Source organism: Acanthochromis polyacanthus, chromosome 3 (assembly GCF_021347895.1).
Source record: "Acanthochromis polyacanthus isolate Apoly-LR-REF ecotype Palm Island chromosome 3, KAUST_Apoly_ChrSc, whole genome shotgun sequence".
Taxonomy (NCBI): Eukaryota; Metazoa; Chordata; class Actinopteri; family Pomacentridae; genus Acanthochromis; species Acanthochromis polyacanthus.
This window is the reverse complement of record NC_067115.1, coordinates 2,698,487-2,723,319: the sequence shown is the minus strand read 5'-3', so window position 1 is coordinate 2,723,319 and position 24,833 is coordinate 2,698,487. Positions and strand designations below refer to the sequence as shown.

Genomic DNA, 24,833 nt, shown 5'->3' with positions numbered 1-24,833 from the left:
TGCCAAAACACAACCTGACACCTTTTGTGTGCTATCACATCCCTTCCTCGCTTAAAAAAAATCATATTCATGCCTTTATTTCTTTTTTTTTATTATTATTTTGACACAAAGCCAAACGAAGAGACAGCCTTGTTTTACTCCTCCCTTTCTTCTTCAAATTGAGGTCTCTTTGTGTTTAATTATTGTCCCTGATAGCTGGGCTCTAATTAAAGCTTTGCTTGTGACAAACAGCACTAATAATGTCAGGTCACGAAGCAAAGTAAGACCACAAAGTGCTGAGGGTCTCTGAGAAAAACAAATGTGCTTTGGGTGCGGTTTGACCTCACTGGAAAAATCCCAGGATGGAGTGGGGGTTTATAAAAGGGATATTGAAAGTAATAATATGCATTTTGTAACCAAAAGTCTTTCTATAAAGACACAGCGATTCAGTGTGCATTGGCAATGAAAGCTCTGACACTGAAAACTTGTCATTATTATCAGTTCATGATGCCCTGTGGTGGAATAGACACTTCAACTTGCACAAAAAGCATCGTGTCATCTTCAGAAAATAATATAAAAACCTCAAAGGCATTATTTGACTTTCTAGTGCTCACAAGGCAGTCAGTACAGAAACATGACTCCAGTGGACAGTTGGCAAAGTTACTTTTTCTTTTGCATAAAAGAGAATAAAGATGAAGCCGTATTGGGTGAGTATCCCTGAATTTTCAACACTGATGAACTGATACTCAACCAAACTTAACCAACACAGACAAGATAGTGCTCCTTTTAAAGTTTTTTTTTTTTTGTGTGTGTGTGTGTGTGTGTGTGTGTGTGTGTGTGTGTTTGTGTTTTTCTACTTGAGTTACCACTGGAAAATTTATCTGTGGACGCTCTTTAAGAAGAGCAAACAAGCCCTTAAATGACATTGTTATATTCTGATTCAAGGCAGACAAATTATTTACATCTCCTCCATCATACTTTAGCATGTTAGCACACACATTTCCTTACCAGATTTCATAGTAATCTATCCAACATTTGCTGAGATATTTCACGAAAAATCAAATGAACCTCATGATGGCATTAGACGAAAGGCCAGCGGATCACTAAAGTCATCGGGGCGGATTGCCTGTGAACCAAGAATGCTGGAAGGACATTTTGGAAACTGATCAAGCAGAGGTAGAAGTATCAACAAATAAACAGGATCACCAATGTCTGTGGGTCAGCCTCTGGTGAATGTGAACATCTGCAGGTTGAAGCGGAATGGTTTACCGATCAACATCTCCTGAGCCATGCAACTAGAGAATATATTATTCTGCACACAACATATAAGAAGATTATCGTGACAGTTTATTGATTGGTCATTGATCAATGAAAAGCACTAGATCACTGAAAATGATACGGACCAGTCTTTCAAAATATAAACCATCTTTATAAACTGAAAAGTCAGCCTTTAAATTCCCCTTAAGGAAGAACTGTCATAAATTTATAAAGTACAATTAATCTGCAAATAACTAAATACATAAATATCCTATAATCCTTAATTTTGTGCATTAAACATTCAACTAATTCAGCACTCAGTTTTTACCTCTAGGCTTTATGATTTCAGTTAATATTAGCGAAGATTTGAAGAGTAAAGCCCTGGACCAAAAGACAGACTACCAACTGTATTTCATTAAGAATGTGAAAACTTTGTAGAGATTTGTAGCTGGAGTTGTTCCCTTGCTTGCTCATTGTCACCTTCCTTTTCTCTCCATATTAACTGAGCTCTGTCTATTCTTGTCATTCGTGACACAGCTACTGTGGGTCTGACTGACAGCACAGTCTAACAGAAAACTTGAACGACCTCATTACGTTTCCAGTGAGGGGTTCAAAAGGAAGCAAATGCTCAGCGTAACAAAAGTGAGGTAGAAAACCTGAACATGGCCATAAAATCACCTGGGAACACCAGAACTGATTCCCATGAGCAGTGTCTGTCTGCTTGATTGCATCAATGCTCCACATGGATAAATAATTGCAAGAGGAATGGACAAAGATAGACACAGGAGGATTGGTGACCAACTAAAATTCAGTCAAAACATAGTTACAGCAGCAATCAGGAAGCATAGAAAGAGCCGTGGAACCACTAATCAGAGCCGCAGTTGACGTCCTCTAAAAACGAAGCCATCGACATTCAGCTACTGTCACAATGTAGTTCTGAAAAACAGACGGACAAGTGCTTCAGACTTTACTGTGGTTATCAGTGAAAATCTGAGTTTTTGTGGCAGCTCATCAGTGTAAAGAACATCATGTCGACCTCTGCTGATGGCCTCCAAAGGGACAAAAGCTGCTTTCTCTTCGACACCAAACAAACTTGCTAATGAACATGAAAAGAAGCCGTTACATTTACAACATGTTCTTTGTTGAGTCAACGTGAATTTGTTTGGTTCAAATGGGATTAGGCGTGTTAGCATGGTGAATGCATAGTCCTATCAGTGAAGTAAATAGGCGGGAGCGTGATGATATGCGGCTGTATGAGTGCAAAAGGTGATGGGAACATGACGTTTATAGATGGGACCAGGAAAGACTGGATAAATACCCAAAATACTGACAGAAGAGGGTATTCCAGCATAATAACAATCCATAGAGCACTGCCAAAATTACACAAAAATTCTAAGTTTCTTTGGGACCAGGACAAGTATGTTACTTGACTTGAGTCCAATAGAAAACGTTTGAGGTAATCCAATTATAACCTTCAACCCAATTTCAGAGGTGGTACAATTGTGAATCATCTGATATCTCAGTGATGTTGCACAGGGCTCTACTCACTTTTGCAGCACACTGTATTTAGAAGTTATAGTCAGTACAAGCCTCAGGGGAAAGACTGTAAGTCAACATTGTCTTCACCAGTTTGTCTGAGTGGTGCTCATTGAAATCCTGTCTCTGGCATGAACATGAGCTGCAAGAGTTGACGAGAGGACAATAACAAGAAAGACAAGAGTAGCACAGTTACCCTGTTACCAGGTCATGAACATTGTCACTGAAATATAAAGAAGGAAAGACAGAGAGACAGACAGACAGGAGGCAGAAAACAGACAGTTTAGACAGAGGACATCATCACTGAACTTGACACCCAACAGATGTCTTTTTTCCAGTTTGTCCAGTGAACCAGCCGCACATTAGCCAGTGATTCGGAAATCCAACAGACCATAGCTGTTCATCCAGGATATCAGTCAGACAGTCAGAAGATCAGCCAGCTAGCCAGCCAGGTTCTTACTGCGACAGCCAGCTAAATCAATCCAGTCACCAGATCCGACAGTGATCCAATCAATTACCAAGCCAGTCAGCCAGAAAGCAGGTCAGTCCACCAGTCAACCAGTCAGTCAACTAGTCAGTCTTTCCAGCCAGGTAATAAGTATGGGCAGTACCATGGAAGTAGAGCGGGGAATTATTCCTATTAGCACTATCTGTGAGTGCCAGGCTGCTTCAAAGCTGCTGCAACACTTCTTGAAATTCCTTTTTCTTACTTCTTTCTCCTCTCTCTTCCTTTCAACACTCAGTGAAGCTGCCGCACAGTTCTTTCAAATCCTGGGCAAACGGTATATTCTTTCTCTGTCCATGTCTACTTTGTTTTTCTCAAGTTAATTTATTTCAAATTTCAGTTCCTCTCTGTCAGTTCCAAGCTTTTACTTTTTTTTTGGTCTGGTTGTGTACTTCTCTTCCAGTCTACGTCTTCCCCTTTTGCTATATATTTTATACAGATAAACTTGTATGTATGTCATGGGGCATCACTGGTCATCAGCTATTGGTCACAAATAGTGTGTGACAACATAGCCATAGAAACAGATTCTTTAACAACATTTAAAGCTAAAGTCATAGATTTTTTTAGTAGTGGTCTCCACCCAAAATATGATAAAACTGCAGTAGTGTGTTTGTTTGGAAGTAATGTTTATGTGTGGAATATGCAGTACAACCCACAGTGCATGTATGGGAAAGACTCCTCCCACCAGACTCTAAGTGGTCTAGAAAGTAGAAAGTAGTGTAATAGCAGCAACTATGCGTCCGTGGTGTCCACAGCGTCCAGAAGGGATGATATTCCTGTTTACCTTTTCAATCCTCCTCCTCCAGGCAAGCCCCTCTCCTTCTCAGCTCAACCTATCCGTTCTTTTTTTTGTTTTTTACTCTCGTCCTTCCCTGTACATCGAAATCTTTCCACTTTTGTTTAGAGGGTGTGTAACATCTGTTGCTGTCTACCAAACATGCTCCCACAGGGAGAGCAGACCACAGAGGAAGTTTTCAGCCACTGAGTGCTTTCAGCCTCTCGCTATGTTTTGTGAAAGCTGGCTGGATTTTGCCAATATACTGTAAAAGAGGAGCATCATGGGAGTGCATTGAAGGCTGCTTGACAGAGATGGAGGGAAACTGCACAGTGCAACAGTGACCAGCTATAATACTGATGAACATGATTTTCGCAACAAAAACATATTTTTTTAAGAGCTCTGCTAGTGAAAACCAAGTTTGTTTGTTTGTTTGTTTGTTTACCATGCTGGCATATCCATACAGTATTTTATGTGTGTGTGTGTGTGTGTGTGTGTGTGTGTGTGTGTGTGTGTGTGTGTGTGTGTGTGTGTGTGTGTACTTGTTTCTGCTATTCCGGTGGGGACTTTGACCTGACTATTTGCTATAAAGGTGGGGACTTGTCTTATGGTGGGGACCTAAAATGAGGTCCCCACGGGTGGCAACACCGTTTTCTTGGCCATATTGTTGTTAATAAAAAATGTAAAAGTGCAAAAACGTTTGTTTAGGGTTAGGCATTGATTTGGTGATGGTTAAGGTTAGGGTTAGGGTAAGGGTTAGGAGTTAGATATGAATGGGAGTCAATGGTAAGTCCCCACCGGTATAGAAAAACAAACATGTGTGTGTGTGTGTGTGTGTGTGTTGGTAGGGAAAGAAATGGATGAGCATTTCAGTTTCATGCATAACAAACCTAAAGAATCAGTCCTGTCTTTTGTACCGTTATTACTTTTTAAAATCAGTTTCTAGTTTGAATGCAGTCTTTGAGTGTTGTAACTGGATTGGTGTGCTTGACTTATAAGTGGTGAAGGGGTGAGTGGAGACAAAGGTGAGAACTTTCTGAATCTGCACATGTGGAAGGAAGCAATAGTACATAGTTACATCATGTTGTGGGAAACGATTCTTTTTTTACTTACCTTGATGCACAAAGAGGAGTTTTTAGGGACTAAATTAATGACTAGGGAAGGTGTTTCACCAGCACAGGAGGTTTACATTTTTGTCTCCTGTCTTAAAACGCTTCTACCTTTTGAAACTTTGTGCAGTTCAGTTCACAAAATCTGGAAAACACATTTTCTTCACCAAGTATTTTGATTTTCATTTGCTGAGGTCTAAAACTGTAAACTCTGTATCCACCCCAAAATCATAGAAGTCAATGAAACAGCAGGCAACCGTGTGCAATTTGCATGGCGAGTAGTTTCTGCTTAGAGTAATCTCATTGAACTTTACCCCCTAAGTCCTTGGGTGGACTATTAAACATCTCCAAGTAATTGACTTACCTACTCAAACTTAACCTGACATATTTACCTCAACCCCAGTCCGTGATTTCCTTAATTTCCTACAACAACTTTCATCGACGCCTAGAGACCAATAATGAATGTTTAGCATTTGGTTATATTACATTTGAGAAGGCATGGGATCTCAGCAGAGATAAGAGCTCTTCACACCAGTGCTGAGCTGCAGTTTTTAAAGATGCTTCTTCACTCTTAATTTGAAACCTGGATGTTGTTTGTGCTCAATAGCTGATCACCATGGACACAGTGATAGTCCATTCCAGTCTGATGCATCTCCAGAAGAGGCTCAGACATGCTTGTCCTGATAAACTTAACCCAAGGCCATTTTCCTCATTAATCGTATGACTCAGAGAGAATTTTGCAGGCAGGGCGTATTTCTTTGTATTGTACGATGTGTCTGAGCACCAAATGCATTTCAAACCTTAACGGTGACGATAAGGCATGCTTTCTTTCCCAGTAATTATTGTTTTAAAGGACAGTTTGGCTTCGCTACCACCTTCTTTTCAGTCACTTGCTGTTTGTACATCACATACGTTGTGGCAGACTGCAAGCAGCGATTCATCAGGGTCCGATGGGTACCCAAGAATTTATGACTATTATTACCTAATCTGACACAGTGACCTTCTCCAAAGATTAAAAAAAACCGTCTTGTCTCATACTAGTATATGTTTTGAGATATCACCCTCTGATTTTAGCCTCAAACCCAAGCAGTGCAGACGATTCGTTTATGGCAACTGCATTGAAAATGCTACATGTTACAATTTCAAAGCAAGTGTCCTTGTTTCTTGAAATAACCGTGGGGCTTCATTCTGAACAGTTTTCATGGAGACTTTTTTTTTTCTGATTTGTATAAATTGTGAGATCTGCCCAACGAGCATGCACATGTTTACAAAAGTATGCTGATAATCCTTCAGTATGACATGAAAGCCATGAAAACCAAATGCACAGTTGAAACAGCTCTTATTACGGTGGGTTTCTGTGCTTGGTTGTACAATATGTAGGCTTGTGCATGTGCCAGTCTGCTATACCTCTGTGTCTTAATTATTTTAAAACCTGCACAGAAGCTCTCCCCTTCAGCTCGACTCAGCAGGTATGTTGAAGTAACAGGCCACTCTGGGAGCAGCAAGTGCTTCCTTGCTCAGGAGGGAAAGAAGTTAGTGGGATATAGAAGGAAAGAGAGGGCATAGCAAATGAGCAGGAGGAGCAGAAGCGGGATTGCAGCATGGATGAATTCGTCAGTTTTAATTCCTCTTCTCTGTCATTCCAACAGGTTAACCCCACTGTGCTTCGCATCTCTTTTTCAAGGTTGACCTTTACATGGAAATGAGCAGTGAGGATGGGAAAGGGGCAGCACGATGAAGGGGACATGAAGAGAGCAGCTTTTAATCTTTATTAAACTTGGCAAATTGAGAGAAACCACATAGTGAAACCTGTTCAATCCAGGGAAGGAAGATAAGGAGAGTTCTCGGGAAGCAGAAGCGTCTCTGTTAAGATCCCTCACTAATATGTGATGAATTGCGACTTTCCTCTGCATTTTTCCAGCGGTACCAGACGGAGGGATGGCTGCACATATGCACACATTCACACATGGAAGTTGCCCAGTTTAAAAGCCATTTTCTTCTTCGTTGGCAGGAAGCTCAGGTCCCAGTGCCTGGCTCAGGATCTGCTTATTTGCGAGTGTAATGAAATGTTGCACAGTTTGGTTTAAGATATGCTAAAAATTGGCAAATTGTTATTTTTGCTTTCTGCCAATTTCAAGGCTCGGTTCACCCAATTCAGAAACACCAATTACTATCGTCAAAGCAGTGCTACAAAAGACTCTCCACACTAGGAAAATGACTCCTTTGGTATTCAGTTTAAGTTAATAAAACTACTTAGATTTTTCTTGTAGGCTGACAATTGCAAGATGCGTGAATAAAGATCATCCTCTCTTACAGGCGATGGTGGCGCCTAAGTTGTGTATGGTGTCATGAGTAAACACAAAAACTAATGGTACTTCTTTGGGAATAACAACAAAAAACCTGCCTCTGTCATTTTAGCAAATATTCAAAAAAGATTCATGTTGACATTCAAGTGATAAAACCGTCTGGCAGCTGTAGGAAATATGACACGTGCACCATCAGGATGAAAGGAGAAAATCTGTTCTGGTGCCACAAGGTGCTGGAGGCTGGATGGACGGGTGACTAAAATATCTGTAGTGGGAGAGGAACCACTGTTACCTCCATACTCACTACCAACAGTTAGTGTTGGTTTCTGGAAACCATGCTCACAGTCTGTCCCTTTCCTTAATGCAATCAAACCTGAACTACAGTGGTATCAGATAAGAAAATGCTAATTTTTTATTTTTGGCAGACGTGAATGTTTTCATTGGAAAATGCCTGCAGTAAAAAAAATCTTTCCTTTACCTAAAGAGAAAAGCCATACAAGTCTTCTAGATCTGTATGCATAAGACTTAACAAATGACTTAATTTACCTCTTTAGGTAATAATCTGCTGTTTGGTGATGCAGTTAGATGTGTAAATATCTGTGGCAAACTGTTTTCTGAGGTATTTCAGGAGAGAAAGAAAAGACTAAATATTCAAGTCAGTCTCCAAGGTGTGCTCCATTGTCATCTGACTGCCTGCTGCATAAGTACAGTATTCTGTCAATTGTACACCATCACCTGTCAACAAAAAACATCACTCTTACAGTAAACGAGCAGCTTGCACTGTAGAACTGAGCGTCTGTCGTAAATCAAGTCGTCCGGGGACAGAGGGGTTGAAGAGATGGCTTTGGTCTGTCACACAACCACAGATAACAGTCAAATTCATCAGGAAAAAGGGTGAGCATACAGTCAAATCAGGGGGTAACTGTAGAGCTAGACACACAGCTCTAAAGCTAGATGTACATCTCCACTTCTTCACACTCCCAAGCTCAGAAAGAGGGACATGTAGATATAGCGGGAGACACGAGTAGACACAGCCCGATGGGGTGCACGCGGAAAGTCATCAGTCACTGTAATTGCATTTAAACAGACTGAGGTGTTCTGTCTTGTCCCGCTAAATGTACAACACCAACAAATGGAAACGCATCATTCTTCCCAAGACTACATCGGTCTGAGAGGACAAGGCAAGGGAAGGTGTTATAGAGAGGAAGCTTAAGTATTAGGTGTAAACTTTTCCTTTGAAGTCGGGCAAAGAATGTCCTTGAGGTCTCTTTTGTAAATAAATATATACAAAAATATCTTTATCATATTAGATTCCACCTAAACCTTTGATCAATAAAGAAAAACTAGCAAATTGTGGCTGTTAGAAGGAGAAGACGTTCAGAAGATCCCAGTGAAGAATGCGACCTCTTCTTCTCCAGAGTGGGCTTATCCTCAGAATTACATCCTGTTGTCTTCAAGAGGGCCAAAAATGGTCGTTCTACATTACACAGCTGATATGCAGAGGTTTTGTTTGGGGGGAAAGTCTTTTTAAATGGTAGTAAATTGACAGCTGTGAGAAAGGGTCTCTGGATTCTCTGCGTTTTGCTTTGGAATGTGTCTGGTAACAAACCGATGTCCCGCTCCTCAGTACGCTACAAAGCAGTAGCTGTTCCTATTGTAAGTCTACCACAAATTTCAATGTTTCCTTCAGGGATCTGGTGACTGTTTTGCATAACGATCTCTCCCTGTCTCTTCATAATTGTCTTTGTGAAGGAAACAGCCATTTATCCTCATCGTCTTGGCAGCTCCACCCAAATGGAGCCTGAAGACCCTTCACTGGTGCCAGTAGGAGAGGCTATAGCTCCCCCGGCTCCTGACAAACTGGAATTATCATGTATCACAATGTGCACTGACTGTTTCATTCATACTTGGCTTTTATACCTTGCTCGAGCTGATCTTTTTCATTTTCAAACCTGCCTCTCGGAAGAATCAGCCAATCAGTTTGCTTCAATCCAAGAGACCCGCGGTGCATTTGCAACATGCAAGCTGCGACTGGTAAAATAAATTCCTGTCACGTTAATTTTGACGTGCTGAACTAGCCAAAAGAGACAGAAAACTTGTGCCTCATGTAAGCGTACTCTGCTATTTGTTTGCAAGACTATCTTTTGTGAAACAGGATGCTGGCACCGTCTGAAATCGATGTGTAAGCAGCACTCGTAAGTGGGCTCTGTAACAAATCCCTTGTTTACAGGTTGTGTTGTGTGTTGGCTCGTTTGCTACCTTCTGCGAACTGCTGTTACACATTTGTTTACAGATTCACTGTTATGTTTTACAATCTGTGATTCTAGTCCAATTTAGTTTTTTTTCTAATTCACAAATGTGAAACATGCAGACAAAAACTCTCCATTAGATCCTCATTTAAAACTCGTCTTTTGAATCTGTACGGTTATTTTTAGTTTTTAATTTGTTTGGTGATAATTTTGCTTTCAACCATAAATGCAATTTTCTTCCACTTGACCTAAAATCCTGCTGTCGGAACATAAACAAAATTTAACTGCAGAATATTAGATTAGTCAAGATGGAAGTCAATTCTGAAGAAAAAAACAAGCACTTTTCTGTTTCGTCTCTACAGCTTTAATATGGCTGTTCACCTTGTTTTGACCTGCATTACATCGTGGATCTGCCTTTCCCTGTCATGTTGACCTTCAGTAATGTACCAGCTGTGCTTAAGGATGTAGTAATGCTTTTAAATGCGTCTAACCAAAAGAATATTTGTTGAAAAGGAGTCAGATGGAGTCAAAAGCAGTTCAGTTGAACCTGCTTGGATATGTGACTCAGATAAGATGAAAAAAAATAAGACATAAAAGTAGTGCAAACGTGAAAATACTGATCCTTTGATTTTATGCGATTCAACAGCTTGGTGAAACGATCCGTGTGCATGCATGTGTGCATTTGTGAGAGAGAGATAAGCAGACGCAGATTAAAAGAGACAAATAGAGCTGTGCACTGTGGAAGCAGAAACCCAACATGACCCACACACACCCTCACAAAAACCGAGTTAAAAACTACAAAGACAAAATCATCCTGGAGTGAGCAAAGTGCGTCAGGCAGAAGCTGTGCTGTGAGCTCGGGTGTTTCTAGGAGTGTGTTTGCTGTATCGAGGGCGCTGGCAGCTTCTACTAAGATGCAGTTTTCCATCAGATTCCCATCTGCAACAGCACAAACAGAATTCTAGATGCTTTACTGTCTGATTCACAGTTTCTGGAATTCTGACTGAAGCCCTCCACCAGCATTTGGGTTTAAATGAAATGGTTTTGCATATAGAGAACATCTTTGTTGTTAAATGTGTGTCCTGTGTTTGGAGGCGTCTCTCTGCCGTCACCCAAATACTCATCGGTTCTCAGAGCTTCTTTTAAAGACAAATTTGAGTTTCCTATTCACAGTTAGACAGTCCTCAAGTGCACAATAAACACTTTTAAATAAACACTTTTTTATTTTTTTCTTTCATTTGCATCGCCTGTTTTATCATGAAAATGTTTTATGGCGTTGTTAGTGTGGTGAGAAAGAAAGAATCAGGCCATGGTCTTTGCTGCTTTCAGGGTCTTCTTGCTGACGCACTGTTTTAAAATAGTATGTGTCTTATTTAGCTTTATTTAGGACAGGGTCTGGAAAAATGCCCTTTCTGTTTTTCTCATCAGCAACATCTGAATGCCTATTCTACCCAGATGCTACCCAGTTTCCATTTAATCTTTTTTTGTGTGTGTGTCGAACATTAAAAAAACATCGTATTCAGAGAAGAAAAAACACATCTCTGATTTTGTCTGTTTGATTCCAATCTTTAAAAAGAGAAGAACAAAAAGGCAGAAACACAGCGAGCCCTCCTCCTACAGAGTTCCATCCATACAGATGAAAGAAGGCAACATGATGGAATCTCTTTTTGCATTATCATTAAAAATGTAACCATCAATATCAGTGCTACCCCGTTTGGCCTTTCCACAATGATGCTTCTCTGATTAGAACAGGAAGACATTGGGTGTGTATGAAGTGATTTTTTTCCCATCTGCACTGATGATCCACTTTGTGCACGTACACACAACTCATTTATTTTATGTAGTTCCTTAAAATTGCACCACAGTTCTAATGATTCAGGGTGCAATCACAATTGGCACGCTTTCATATATATATATATATATATATATATATATATATATATATATTTTTTTTTACCTTATTTCTTTCTGGTTCTTTTAACATGTATTGTACAGATGACTACCCATGTTACAGGGTTTGAGGTGTAGAACTGCAAAAGGACAGGACTGCCCAGAAGGTGATTCAGTAAATAATGTAAAAGTGAACAGGCTTTGATTTACAGATCCATAACCTGAAGGTTGTAGGAGATGGGAGAGTGTGTATCCATGGTTGGGATGTGATGAGCGCAGGACATTGAGGTAAACACCACTGCAGCTTCAATCAGGGATCATGTGAAAGTACAGAGAGAGACAGGCAAGCAGGACATGTGCACGTTTCAGAAGGCCAAATATAAAACAAACACAATCTGACTTAAAGATCAGTCTGTAAAATAATGAAAGCAGCTGGGAAAAGATACTGTCATTTGAACATTGCTAATGAAAGTGTTGAGACAACAAATGGGTTGGGCAAGATAAAGTTAAAGAGGAAACTGAATGCTAAAGAAACAGATGTCAAACGTTTTAATGATCTGCAATAAGGCCAATGCATGCTTTCTGTGTCTATGTGTCTGCAAGGGTATGCTTAGATTTCATCATCCACCCAAGTGCATGGATCTTTCTGCAGATATCTGTGACTTCAGAGCTGCTTTGACTAGTGCATGCATTTTGTTGACCATGTCCAAACATAAAAGGGAGTTATACGTCCTGCAGAAATTCCATGTATTTGCACACAGTGTGCTCAGAACACTAAGATGGTGCTACAGCTCAGTCTGTACATACAAAGCTGCTGCATCCTGTAGTAAGTACAAAGTCACAGCCAGCCTTTCACACACATCCACCACATGTTGATATGAGGGGCATTGCGACCATCTACACAGCAGAGCGCCGTGTACCTGCTGTAGAATGAATACAAAGTGAGATGCGTGCTTTCAAATTCTGCATGGCACATTTGAGAACCGTGAGCTGGCCTTTGCATTTCTCAGCCATTTACTCCTTTCACAAATGTCTAAATAAATCTTTCAATGGATGGTGATGCATGAATTCTTTAGCAACAAGAAGTTAACTGAATAGTTTAATCATTACACTGTAAATAATACAGGGACTCCGTGTGAAAGAAGCCTGTACATGTACTGAATCTGTGTATACGGTTTCAGTAGCTGTGTTTCCATATACCGTACTTGTCAAAGGAAATTAAAATTAACTTCAAATGTTGGAAGAGTGCTTATGAATGTGAATAAATTAGGTCGCGTCGTGTCATCAGACCGTTTGTGAGAAGGATGTCCTATTACATCTAGTCTTGTTTTGCTAGATAGAAGTCAGCCATTCTCACACAGCACAGCAGAAACTACGTCAGTTAAAAGTTTGGACATACCTTCTCATTCATTTTTTTTATTTAATAATTTTCTACATTGTAGATTAATACTGAAGACATCAAAACTAGATTAAAAAAAATGCATTTGGAACAAGAGAGAGCAGTACTGTGCCAAGACTGCTCAGTCTTTCTTGATTTCTGACAGATAAGTCCTGATAAGTCCTCAGCGGTGGATTTGTAGCAGGATCGCAATCATGTGACGTAGTGTTCACTTGTTGTCATGGTTACAGTGACGCCGTGCCGCTATCTCACGATGATCTCACAATCTTATCAAATCTGTGGATCCAGACTATAAGCCGCATCACCGCCAAAATCTAATCGCTTGGTCCTTGTGTCATTTCTGAGCTTCCCTGAAAATTTCATCCAAATCCATTTTTCCTTTTTGAGTAATTTTGCACACAGACGAAAAGACAAACGTACGTTGTTTGTCACATAACTCTGCCGCGTTCCTTGGCAGAGTAATTGTGTTGTAAACAAAAAAAGTGCTAATTTCCAGTATTAATCTACAATGTAGAAAACAATAAAAAGCATTGAATGAGAAGGTGTTGACTGGTCGTGTATATCAGTGTCAATAACAAACTTGAGCTGCCAAGAGTGCAACAGGTGGTTTGACACTGCAAACTCATGGATATATAAGTAAGCCAGTCAAAGCTTCAGGTACTACGGCGAAGAACATTTGTATGCATACTGCATTCAGCAGTGCACTCTTTGGAAGGACAGCTGGAGTGCATACTGAGAGGAAAAAGAAAGTGAAGAAAAAGTAGTAAAATTTGGAATCCAAGGCAGTTTTTTGCAAAATGTCTAAAAACCTTGAAAAAGAAGAAGAGATAAAACATTTGCCATCTGCAGTAAAAATAGACGGAAGTATCTGGGAATTGTTTTCAGTTGGTGAAGTTCTAATTATTCCTTCATGTGTTTCCAGCAGTACAATGACAATGAAAGATGCAGAAACAGCTGCTCCAGTGAGTGCAAAAAACTTTCTGTGTAGAACTGAAGTCTTGTTCATTCATCACCATTTGAATGCACCTTTTCCATTTACATTTTAGAAACATGGCCAATGCTCATGCACTCTGACTTACTGTGACAATCTTAAGTCTGAGCCAAACTTTTAAGGAGAAACAAGAAGACCCCTCAAAAATGAAAAAGTGATGGGAAGTTGCAGATTCACCACTCCTCCTTTAGGTTCTCCCCTTTTTATTTTTTGTTCTCTGCATCCTACGTCCTCCGTCTTGGCCTGAAGACTCCTTTGCTTCTTCTCCATTTTCCTTTTTCGTGATTCCTCCTCACTTTTAATAATTATCCCGTTGTCTCCATCTGAGTCTCGATTCATGATGTTCTTTCCCCTCCTTTTTAATTTCTTTTTATTCTCTCAAAGCTTCCAAAAAAACCACTCTTTTCATCTCAGTCTCAATTTGGGTTCTCTCACTCCTCCTCCTGACTTTCCTCACTCTTCTAGCGCCTCCTCTCTCCTCACATATTGACCCCATGATTCACTACGCCTTCTCTTCTCTTTCTTTCATCCCTGTACAGCTTCCATGAAAGCCTCTTCCCTCACTTTCTCTGCCTCGAGATTCGTGACACTTCCTTGTTCTGCTGTCCCTCTTTTCTAAGCCTTCTACTTCTTTTTTCCCCCCACAGCTTCTCCAAGAAACTTTCTTCTCATAGCTTTGGTGTCAGGACACAGAATCTCTTCTTATTCTCTCTTTATATCTACTCCTATTTGACCATCAGTAGCTGAACTGCCATGCTGTCAAACAACAACTACCCTTTTTTCTGGAGTTTCTATCGTGTCTGAAGTATTTTGCATTCTCATCCATTTTCTGCCTTGTATAGCCCATGTTAAACATCAAACTCCAACATCCATAATCATCCTTTCTGCCTACACACACACACATTTATTGAAGAGCAGCTCTCTTGCTTTCCCCTTTCTTGTTCACTTCAGCAGGTAGTAGGTGCACTTCCCTTGTACATTTTATTTCTTGCAACCCTCTTCCTCATCTTCTCTCTCCCTACAGGATTTAACTGATAGTCTGCTTGTGTATGAAAAAGCCTTATGTGCCAAAGACAAACTGGAGAAAGATTGAGGACTTGCTAATAGAGGTTGTAGGAGCAGTTCCCAGTCTGCAGAGCAGTCTTGGATGTGGAAAGAGAGGTGTGCAGATCTGGGAATTCACCTTTAGATACAAAGAATTTCTTTTAAAAACAGATCTTTATCGAAGCAAACCGGCTCGAGCTGTTACACAGAGGAAGAGTTCTGGCCCTCTGTAACCTAGGCTGATTCTGTGCAACAGATTGGATTTTCTATTGTATGTGCACCACAAAGGCACAGCCTTGATCAGCCTGGACAATGTTGGATCCCAGCTGCTTGCTTTTATACCCCAGTGGGATTGAGAACAATGAAAAAGCTCCAAATTGGATTCTGGTCATTCTTAAGGGGGGACTTTGATTTCACAAAACTCAGAGTTTGTAGGAGAGTGGTATGTAGGGGCAGGTGTTTACGGGAAAGAAGTTAAAGTCTTGTGGCTCCAAAGGGAACTGTGTGAATTCTGATTCCTCAAATGATGCTAGTTGGGGCTATTGATGGGTATCACTACTAGTATACATTTTTAGTAACTACTCACTAGTACTGATAGTTATTAGAATGAAAAAATATGTTTATATAAAACATTACAGTAGAGGAAGTGGGCCTAATCGCAGTAGTAAGTGTTAAAATGGAGAAGCTTTAAACATTCTAACTCAAACCATTATATTTTTCTCAACTTAACCAAGTTGTTTTGTTGATTAACCCAGGTCTCATTTTGCCAGTGCATCTCTAGAACAAAACACTCTGATTGCACCTGGCTTTTATTCTGCTATAGGGGGAAGGAAACGCTTTGGCCTGTTTGTATTTCTTAAAGCCCATCACAAGTGCCTTGGGTGGAGCTAAGAGAGTAATTGATTTGGTGGAACATTTGCAGAAAGGAATCCTCAGTGTATTTTGGTAAGCTGTTGTCTAGTGGTCGTCGTTTCCTGCATTGCAGTGGCTCATAAAAATGGAAGCATGCAGACAGTAGATAAGCGAAAGCCAACTGAAATGAGCAGTCTTACACCCACAACCTACATCTAGTAAGTTCGACTTGCTTGAATCTAACCAAACAGCAGCTAAAGAATTTAAACTTAAGAAAAATAGTCCCACGTGTAGACATGAACCAGTCTCCCAGAAGAGAGTCCTGTTGTGTACTTTTGTCTCCACCCGACTCAACCTTTGTAAATCCTTAACACTGGAAGCAATTTTTATGGCATCATAACCTTCCTTTGTGGAGGCAAAATATGTTTTTGTCAAGATGTACATTAAAATGTGTTTTGGTTGTATAACAACGTAATTTTTTATATAGAGTTGATTCCTTTAATTATACACACTAGCATTCAAAGTTTGGGGTCTCCCAGACAGTTTCATGTTTACCATGTAAACTCCCACTTTTATCCATGTGCTAACATAACTGCACAAGGGTTTTCTAATCATCAATGAGCCTTTCAGCACCATTAGCTAACACAATGTAGCATTAGAACACAGGAGTGATGGTTGCTGGAAATGTTCCTCTGTACCCCTATGGAGATATTCCATTAAAAAATCAGACGTTTCCAGCTAGAATAGTCATTTACCACATTAACAGTGTCTACACTGGATTTCTGATTAATTTAATGTCAACTTTATTGAAAAAAATACTTTTCTTTCAAAAATAAGGACATTTCTAAGTGACCCCAAACTTTTGAACATAAGTGTGTGTATATATGGAAACATGTTGAAGATGTAGTTTTGCGATAATAATAAGCACGCTTTACTCTTTTACACTCATTTACCAACATGAAAACACCAAACATTGAAGGAATGAATGACTTTCAAATACCCGGAGCAGAGCTGAAAAACTTTCAAGCACTGCAGTTCTGACCAATTTTTTTTACTAGAACTTTAGTACTAGTTGGGGCTAAAAACTACAAGTTTAAAAAGGATTAAAAGAAAAAAAAGAAAAGAAAAACTAAACTTGGGAGCTAAAGAGAGTGGATCTCCAATTCTCTGTGGCCTGCCAGTAAGAAGCTGCTTGTTACTGAACATACTGAGGGATGTCACCAACAACAGGTCCTCTGGGCTGCTGTCCAGGATTGTTGACAAGGCCTGGGAGTCCCCGCCCGCATCACTCCACAGAATCGTGCTCTGGATGACCAATGTGATGACAGCCAAGATTATATTTTCCCATTCCTGAAAGTTACTCCTGCTGTTGTGGGGCAGCAGTAAGAGGAAGGCTTTGTCATGTATCGCTGTTTCAGTTGCAGTTTTGTACTTAAGCTTTTTGTCAGGCAGAGCGTTGGTGAACAATGGGTGCTAGCTGTCCCTTTATAAGCCACCCAGTGACTGATATATAGTTGTTCTTCAGTACGTGGAATGATACAATGATGGAGTTTATGCTCTGCTCACTAAACTAAATTCCAAACGACAGCCAGAATCTCAAGAGTACTCCACAGTCATTGTCAGATCTCTGTACACATTTTTATTCCTCTAAACTCTCTTGCTCCTCAGTACTTTTCAGATGTCTTGACCAAAATATAAATCTGTTAGATCTGACTTCTGATGGTTCCAAGTTGGTACAGTTTGAAGTTGGACACTGGAAAATATAAACAGCAGCAGTGTTCAAGAAGACAAAAAGATTATGTGACTATAGAAGCCTTAAAATGGTTCTTTGATAGTTACAGTCACTGAGCACATCTCGATCATACCTGGACATGAGAAATGCAGTAGTACCTGGTTGACAGCCTAGCTCACTCATCAGTCCTTCATCCCACGTTAAAAATCAAACAAACAAAAAAAGACATTTAAAAAAAGCTGCAGACTTAAGGAGAAATCCTCTCATTACATTTTTCATTTTACCTCTAAGACCACAGGGTACATTAAGGATTGGTTCAGGGTGGATTATTTGTTCGTTTCGCACTGATAGATCCAAAACAGAGGTTATCATGAGCATGAATGGCCTGCTGGCTGAGCGTCCCAGGGTGGGACATGCTCATTATGAACTGAGTGACATGGACATGTGTGGAACTGCGAGATGAACTGATGCTCTTAGCTCTCTTATAACTGTTTGATTTGCTCATTATTTGTGCATGGGTGGGCATGTCAGAGATGCAGAATGGGGATTTACATTACTGGATGTGCTGTATGTGCACAACCTGTAAGTGGAAATATATGAATTCATTTCATTTTAAAAGAAACGGCCCGTGTTCCTCACTCTTATTCACTCCTAAACATGCGTGGCTGCCATGGCCTCAGAGGTGTCAGGCTGAACAATGAACAGCTGTCTGGAAAAGGAAAAGGACACAGACAAGCCTGGACTGGAGACGGCGTGTGAAAGAGGGACAGGATTGAGACGGCGACTGAGCGACAGAAGGAGATGACAGCAAACAAGTGGAGTTGAGAAGCTGTGAAGTGATCTTGAAGACTACTTGCCCTGACACCTCTCTGCTTTGCTCTTATGATTATTTTTGTCACATCTCATGCATGTTCTTGAAGTCTTTCAGCATTTGTCCTTGTGCTCCATACACAGCTTTACTGGATGGCTTTTATTTCCTTGTAGCATCTCTTCTTCAGCAGGCTGTAAACCTCTTCCGTTGCTCTTTACTTTCTCTGCTACAGCTCTTTCTCCAAGGATTGTTTTGTACTGTAGCCCAGTTAAATAAACCAGTTCATTCAAGTAAGACACCAATAAATAAAGCGGCATGTGGATGTGCACTGTGAATTAAATGTTCTATGTCTGTAATGGTATTTGTGCATGAGAGATAAATATATTGGGACACACATGGCTGGGTGTGAGTATTTGTTTTATGAAATGTGTGTTTTCATCTGTATGCAAATATGCATAAGCTAAGAAAGAAAGTAGAAGAACAGCAGCAGTAAGCACCTTCATATTCTCTCTACTTTTACTTTACAGGTCTACAAGGCACACAAAACACAATAAGAATGGATTTTCACCATATGGGACCTTTAAAATATTAACTGACACAGATGACGATGAGACAATTACAAAAACCTTAATCAGGACATCACTAATTATCCGGCCTCAAACTGGGTGCAGAAAAACAAGTGGATCTGACTGATGATGATTGCTGATTATCATCTTAATCTAAAGAACAGAAGAACCAAAAAATTAGCTGAAAACTTTGGAACTGAACTTCTGCCACAACGGCATTGCATTGTGGACCTCTGCACCCGCACAGCAGAGGGGGAGATCAACTAAAAAAAGGAAAAAAAAAGTGAAAGAAACAAAGCATGGCAATGCATGGCAATGCATATGAAACTGACAGCTATGTTTTGTGCAAAAAATATTAAACGTACATTTGCACGTGCTCTGTGTGTGTTTGTGTGTCTCCGTAATGTACTGATTCATCTGTAAGGCATGTGTGAACAGTATAACAGACACCGCCTCGCATTACTTGTTGGTTATCATGAATATGGAAAGACACAGGCTGACACATATGATGTATGTGAAAGAATTTAAATGTATGAGCACAGTGTTCATGGGTCTGCTGCCTGCACCAGAGTGGTGGTGTGAATGTTTACCACACAGTGGATGTATATGCATGTACAGTGTAGATGTCTGCGCGCCTGCCCGTCTGTGTGTTTCTGTCAGTGGATGTGCTGTAGTCTCTGCACTTAATCTTTGCACATAATTGACAGAAATGTGTACAAATGCATGCCTGAACTGTAATTCTGACAAGCTGAGACAAGATTGCAAGCCTCTAAGGCATTTGCAATATTGCACTTCTGACAATTTGTGCAAATACAATCACGGATAGTGACGAGAATTTACAAAATAACAGGGATCTTCACATTAAATGGCTCGGCAAACAAATGCTTTGCAATTTGCGGCAATATTTATGGTAATTGTAGAAAATGATCCAAACAAGCCAGAGACCAAAGGCTCTGTCATCTTTCTTCTTAAACAGCTCAGCGGTGAACACAGACAGGGAATGGAGGTAAATACAGAACAAGGAGATTACAAAATAGCAGGTGCATATTAAGTCCTAAAAGAGGACAAATAGGACGTTAATTTAAAGATTAAATTGTGTCAATTTTGATTGGAGCAGTTTGTCTTAAAAGTACCGCAACTCTAGCCAGGACGTTTATCTTCAGCATATTCAGTACAGACAGTTTGCACTGAATTTGGGACCATCATCAGTGCATCATTTTTGCAGTAAGAGCATATATATATATATATATATATATATATATATATATATATGTATATACACACACACACATATATACGCATGGGTATGTGTGAGGTTGTATTTTAGGACAGACCAGCTGAAGGGCTGTTGCCTGGATTGCCTGAGGTGAGCTTTCTCTGAATTAGCCAGCCGTTCAAATGTCAGAGCAGTGGGGGAAGTTTTTCCACCACACATCTGATTCCTGAAAATATCACTGCTGTGGGTTGAATAGGCAGCACGCTGTAGGACACAGGCCAAGGACTATGCTGATGTTATTTTCTTCTACACTTTCCTTACGACAGCATGTCTCCCTGAGTATTGTATACACTTGAGCCTGGCAGTCTCTCATTTTAATCCAGCGTTATGATATTCATGCACATTTATAATATATGCATGTATAATATTAGCATAGCATTAAAGCCACTTTCCATTCTAACTGATTTTTATAGGAAACATCTTGCACAACATATTTATAATAGGATCGCTCAGACACTTTACATTCGTGCATCATTTAAAATGAATGAATGTGGGTTACTGAGGTCAACAAACAGACCGTCTGTGTCATGTCAGACCAAATCTGACTGAATGTTAGTGAGCTGTATTGACTCTGGCTACTATGCTCTGTTCTTGATTGATTTCCTGTGTTCTTCTGCAGAGGCCCTTTAATAATAAAGCTGGCACTATGTCAATTTTTTTCATATTATTTTTAACGAATCTCATGGAAAAGCAAATACTGAAAGCAGCAGTGAATTTATCCTCATGGCAAATGTTCTCGGTCGTAACAATTGTTATTGATATCACAGTCCATTTTTCCTTATTACAGTGCAAACAGAAATATGTGGCTAGATCACTGAGCACACTCAGTAAAATCTCATATGGATTGAGTCGTTATCCAGTGTGTAGGAGGGCAGCATTAAGCATCCCTCAAAATGGATAATTTCCTCTTTTACTTTGAAACTGGGACGATCCAAGAGCGTAAACCCCGTGATGGGACATTAGCGCATCCATCCATGTTTATATCCGCCCCTCCCTGCAATAGATGATCTGAAAATATCACATTCCCTCAGATGTAGCTGCACACCACCGCTACAGGGTGTGCGTGTCTGTTTCTGCATACAGGTGTGTTGCTGATGTTTCTCTGAGGCATGCGTGAGCAACAGCATATGCTTAAAACGTCTCCAGTTCATCTCGCCAGTGGTGCAGACAAACAGCAGACCACGTGTTTAGCAGAGATGAACACCCGTCAAACAAATGCATGATGTGAATTTTTTTTCTCTTGCTGGATCTGGCTTTATACAAGAGCCAACATCATTAGCATGGCAGTGATTCACAGCTTGTGTGTGCTATAGGAGACATTTGCTGCATGACAGATGATCTTTATGCTCGAACCGACAGAAACACATGAACACAAATCTGTTCGTAAGCATGTTTACACACACACATCACACAAATGCACACACACAGGCATCAGATACACCAAGCGTGGACATCAGCCCTCCTACACACACACGCACGCACGCACGCACGCACGCACGCACGCACACACACACACACACACAGCGTCCAGTCATATGCCCTGGAGATGTGAAAGTGAATCACAGATTGTTTAAAATCTAATCCAGCTAGCATGAAATCTTCAAAGTCAACCTGCTCCTGAAAGTACGTGTGAACGGCTCACGTAAAGACACTGCCCGAGGCAACAGGTGGACAATACTCCAAATTCATTCATACCGACAGTGAATGAGAATAATTCTTATATCCATAAAGGATCATTAGACTGTGTAAAGGGCATTTCGCTGAACTGATTCATAATTTATCCAGTGAACTAAATACTGCAGCAAAAAATGTCTCCTCAGGGGGATCAATTACACAAGCAAAAGAAGGTATTAAATTAAAATCAGCTGCAGTTCTTTACTGAGGCAACATTAAGTGCATGTAAAAACACAACCATGAAAGGAGCTCAGGGTTGTGGATGGAGATGTGCTGGACATGGAGGGGGCGGTACCTGTAATCTTTTGGTACAACTTTCTACTGTAGACATTATCATAAAAACGCTTTGGTATTTTTTTCTCTCATCCAGCAGACAGCTCAGGTAAAGCTGTTGTGAAGCTGTCACACTAGAAAGAGAAAGCCCAATGAGCAACCTATCAATAATCCAAGCGCTCAAGGATAGGGGGTGGCTTTCAATATTCATGCCTGCGTAATGAATTTTCGCAGAGCAATAACCAGCAGCTCAATTGATGCTCATTAGCAGGCATTGAAATCATAGCGAAGTCACATCAATGACGAAAGACAAAAGACTGGCAGTGATGATGGGTAGCAAACAAGTTTTTGTCAGTTTGGGTTCTGGCCTATCACGATGTCAACGTAATTTGCAAATTTATTTGGTAGAGTCCTGAAAAAGTTTGCTACTACAGTGCTCAGGTTGGAGAAGGATGGTGCTGATGAAATGAAACCAGACCTGATCTCGCTTTAACTTAGATACTGAGACACTAACTAAATGCTGTAACTACTGGTCATTTTATAATGATTGGCTCTTCAAGCACAAGTAGTATCTGGCTATCTGATATCAACGTCGACGCTACCTTTAATCCATTATAAACATCCCTGCAGCTTTTCAATCTTTCACTGAGGACAAAACGGAGGCAAAATTTGGACCCGGGAGACCAGACGAATGGATCCGAATATTCGGGCCGTCTCCGCCACAAGCAGCTGCCTCTGCCGCGCCCCGAATATTCGGAGGCCAGAAACCAGTATTCGGGCCAGCCCTACTGTTTACTATGAATAGCACTGTTATAGAGGTAAACAGTCCAGGGTTCCAGTTATTATCCTGCACATTCTACAGAAACCTGCCAGACGGCTGCAGGCATGTTGTCCGAAAATATTGTGTCGTTTCTACACAAAATGCATCCCTGTGTGTGCATTTTTGATTTAGCATAAGATGTGAAATGCAACCATTACTGACACCATAAGTGGTGTCTGTATTGATCCAACAGAAAACAGGGCAAGGTAATGTTTGACATAACAACAATGAAACAAAAAGCAGGCTTTGACTGCACTGGCACTCCTACACAAAGAAAAAACAAAGAACCTAAACACAATTATTACAACAATTCTGACCTTTGTTGCCTTGTCTGAAGTTGTACAGGATCACAGTTTGGAGCTGCTTCTCTGCTTTTACCAATGCATTTCATTTTTGCTCCAAACATACAGATATCTCTATATGCAGATGATATCGATATGTGTTACTAACGCTTTGAATTGTACAGTTACGAAATGCATTTAACTGTTTTGTTAAGTAAGCGCTTTAAGAAAGTACAACACAGAGGGCAACCATAGCAACAAAAATGACTGCAGCTATGGCAAATAAGAGTAGAAGATGTTTGTTGTATTCATCTCTAAATGTTCTGTCCAGCATTGTATTATTTAAATGAACCACACATCACAATGGCTGCTAATCCTAGAGAGGTACTTAACTTTTCAGGAGCATCATACACACCCTTAAGTAAGTGCGTTTAGTGTAATAAGCATTATTTACTTCTTTGTGAAACGGAATTATGTACTGGGGACATTATGAAACTGTATCTATATTCTAATCCAGTCTAATAAACAGTACAAAGCCAAACAGGAACATAATAATCTCAGAGTATATATGCTGGATGCTGAGACTCCATTTTGGATCGCTCTCAGAGTTCAGTTTCCTGGCTTCATGACGGACTTATTAATTTCATTGCACATTGATGGAACCGCACCTAAATTTAACTGTGCTGCCATTCAAATGTCACTTCTCGATATCATCTCTTCGATTGCTAGATATGTGAGGCTGGCCATGAATGGCTTCATCTGACACAAACCCCCACCCCCGTCGCCTTTCTTCAAATCCCCCCGGGTGTGGCCCGCCTTCAGCAGATCCACAATGGCTTCTCAACGCTCCGTCACACCCAACAAATAGAAAGACTTAAAGAGAAAAGACGTGAGAGACAGAGAGAGAGAGAGAACTGCTGTTAGAAAAGGAGAGGCAGAAATAAGTAATCAAATGCCTGCAACAAGAGAGTACTACGGAGAGAAAGTATAGCGAAAGAAAAAGGAGAAAAAGTGCAAGAAATTCATCTCAGAAAGATACAACTGAGAATTAAAGAGGGTGGAAAAGGACTGTAATAGTCATATAGAGGTTGCTGGCAGGTAAGAGGGAAAAAATAAGCAGCTTTGCATAGCAGATGGTGAATGATATACTATTAGGGTAGTTGATAAAAAAACAAGCAAAAGTCAAGATTACCTTTCCAGAAAAATAGCGACAGTGTGAGAGAGGAGTTAATTACAGCAGATGGTATGAAAACAGATTACTCAACTTTTACTCATATTTAACAGTAACTCTGATTAAGGTGAACATGACACCAACCTGGGAGAACGATAGAAAGATGGAAAGATGACCTCTGGTATAATAAAGATCACAGAAAAAAAAATGGGAGGAGTGCTGGGAATGCTCTCCCCAGCCAAGGTCTCAGACTGTGGGCTTGGTTTGACACAGTGCTCCCTGTCTCATTACTGGGTAAGATGAACGAGGCTGGCTGGCAGAGAGACGGAGTTGGAGG

General features: G+C 40.4%; 1 protein-coding gene across 2 annotated transcripts in view; it reads right to left on the bottom strand.

The window, feature by feature from the left end:
* The window catches only part of LOC110951183 (protein phosphatase 1 regulatory subunit 29-like), a 297,756-nt gene that overhangs the window by 32,096 nt on the left and 240,827 nt on the right, over positions 1–24,833 (bottom strand). The gene's annotated exons all lie outside the window — the stretch shown is intronic.